This window comes from Mya arenaria, chromosome 16 (assembly GCF_026914265.1).
Source record: "Mya arenaria isolate MELC-2E11 chromosome 16, ASM2691426v1".
Lineage (NCBI taxonomy): Eukaryota > Metazoa > Mollusca > Bivalvia > Myida > Myidae > Mya > Mya arenaria.
In genome coordinates this window covers 22,381,326-22,384,362 of record NC_069137.1, presented here as the reverse complement: position 1 = coordinate 22,384,362, position 3,037 = coordinate 22,381,326, and positions in this window count along the sequence as shown.

The window sequence follows — 3,037 nt, the reverse complement described above, 5'->3', positions numbered from 1 at the left end:
CCTTGAACATTTCTCGTGATTAGACAAACATTTATTATTTTACACTGGTCCATAATGATTTGATAAAATCAGACGAATTCTTCCTTCTCTTTGCCCGTTATTAAGTTTCCCCGTATGTTTTATTGGTCCTTTACAAATGTAAATAAACAATGCCACGATAAACAAATATACAGCAACTACTCCAATCCTCTTTGATAGAAGTGGATGTCATTGGAAATTGATATATGTCTCTAAATCTAAACAGACTGAATTTAACTAAATCTTAAGACTATAGGACGTTCGACAGCCGGTCTTTTCAGACAAGTATTAATCTCTATGTATACAAGAAAAAAAACAGGAAGTCGATTATTTGCTTTAAATATCTTAAATTTTCCCGTCAATAAACTGAATATATTTATCGAGTTTTGCTTTGTAAAGGCACTAACTGAGCTGAATTAATTTTATTTATATCAATAGTTGTTAATTTATGTTAAGATATCACGGTCTTAATGTCATCAGTAATCCAAATGCATCAGATATATCGAGCCCTTCTTAATCATTTAGTTTTTACTTCCGGTCATCTAACGGACATTAAATACAACCTGATTGACTGACACATTTTCAACGCAAAATCTGACATTGGTGTGTGTATTCGATGAGTAGCAGAAGACGGACCATTAAACACCCGCAAACATTGTAATTTTCGATGATTACTACCGTAGCTTAATAATTGCCTATCTGTCATTTCCTTAACTGACTGCTTACTACTACTAATGATACTAGTGTTTCAGGGAATGATACCTGCCCTAATGATCTGCTCTGATTTCAGTAAAATGATAAAAGTGTTTCAGAGAGTGTTACAAAGTTAAAAGATCTGCTCCTATTGCAATGACATGAGGACAATGTCTCAGAGAATGTTACCAAGCTCAATAAACAACAAACATGAGTGTTCTAGAAGCGATTCTTAAAATTACAACAGTTACTCATCTTACTCATCTTATCACTTTACCAATATATTACCTGTCTTGATATTGAATAGACCAACACAGAGAACAGTAATATATGACAAAAATATCCTCTACATAGACTAAACTCTTGATATTTCATAAAACTTGTATCAAGAACCGACAATAAATAATGACTGAGTTTATTTAAATCCTTGATAAAATCTATGAAACTGTGAAACACTTCACAATAAGCTGAGTAAATATTCCCACCATTGGTACACAGCTGAAGTGTTGTTTTTTTATAAAATACACCGGAGTAGGTATGTGTTATTAAATATCATATGTTTGAATAATGTGGTTTCCAGATAAATGAAGCGAATATTTATGATACACCTTTGGTGCATGCAGACGCATACATAAATCAAACATATTTTAGTATTGAGTTAAACTTTTGTTTCCTCCCACATCTCTGGCTGCGGTTAGGGGATCAACCATAGATGGGTCTTTCTACAGTGTACTAAGGCTAGAGTATAGCTCACCCACTCCTCGTTGTTCCCTGTTGTTTGACACTCTTTAAACACTTAGTAATTGCTCCTATTGGTGGTGGGTGATTTAAACAAATGTTAAAGGAGTAGATTCCGAATAAGATGTATGTTAATCGTATTTTATGATATTCTAGCAGATGGTAGTCCAAGCTTCTTATATACCTTTTCGCACATTTGGCTACAGTTGACTCTACCAGTGTTAAACCTTGACACGCCTTCATGTCTGGCTCCTGGATGGTTTCTGTGTGGCTCCTGGATATTTGTTATTTTATATAATATATTATCTCTTATCCAAACTATTTCAGAAGATATATTGATACAGAAACATATAGTGCATTTTCTTTTCATAATGGACTGAAAACGTGTTTTATAAGACAATTGTAGCACACTGTATCTTCTGTAAGCCATTTTTACTTACTCGTATGTATTTTCTCATGACCAAGTCGAGACTATTATCAGAGATTCAGTCGAAATTATTAGGGGTTCATATGTGCTAATACTAAACAATTACTATCGAAACCTTTAACATTAGAAGTTTTTCGTCGGAGGTTGTTTATGTTTAATAAATTTTGACACTTGAGCGAGACGATGTCATAAACACGTCTTCTTAACTGTCTTAAACGGCTATATTATGCTTGTTTATCGGTTTGCAAATTGTTGAGATGAAGGAAACCGGGTCAACAATTCATGGCAGATTTATTGATTGTTTGTTATTTAACGATATGTTTTAGCTTCCGGGCTAATTCAGATTAATGGAAAGATATAAGGCTCTTGGTTGTCTGGCTTGAAAAAAAGAAGTTGTTTATTTTTTTTTCTGTCAAAGTAAACTTGACGAAGAAATAACAGAATATGGTAATAACAATAAAACTGAATTTCAAAATTAATTAAACACGTCATAAAGTTGTATCTTGGTTATAAATATGGTTTGACTGCAACATGTCTATGAACAAAGTTGGTATCTTACATGCTAGATGTTCAATGAATGTTTAATGAGAATCAAGCTCAGTATAAGAATTCTAGGTTCGCCTCGATATAACGATCCTTATATTAAAAAGTGTATATATGTTACTTGAATACTAATATTAATCTTCGTTCATGCAATGTGAACTTGTTTTTGTTCTCCAATTATTGTTTTTCTTTGAGTACTTTCTTAGCATTTATACTAACATAATATGTACAAATATTAACTGATAAGTAGTTACATAACCCGGTTGTCTACATAATAGGCAGTGTCGGTCAGGGACTGAGACTGATGAGGAGTTGCCTAACCCGTGGGTATACATCGGTAGCTGTATCGGATAGGGAATATGAATGATAAGATGTTCCATATATCGGCTGTATGCATAGGTGGCTGTATCAGTCAGAGAGCGTGGCTGATAAGAAGATACATAACCCGGATGTGTACAAAGGTGGCTGTATCAGTACAGGTGAAATTACCGGTCAGGAATTGTGACTGATGAGGAGTTATATATCCCGGTTGTCTACATAGATGGCAGTATTGGTCAATGTTTGTGACAGATGAGAATTTACATAACAAGGTTGTCAATATAGGTGTCAGTATTGGTC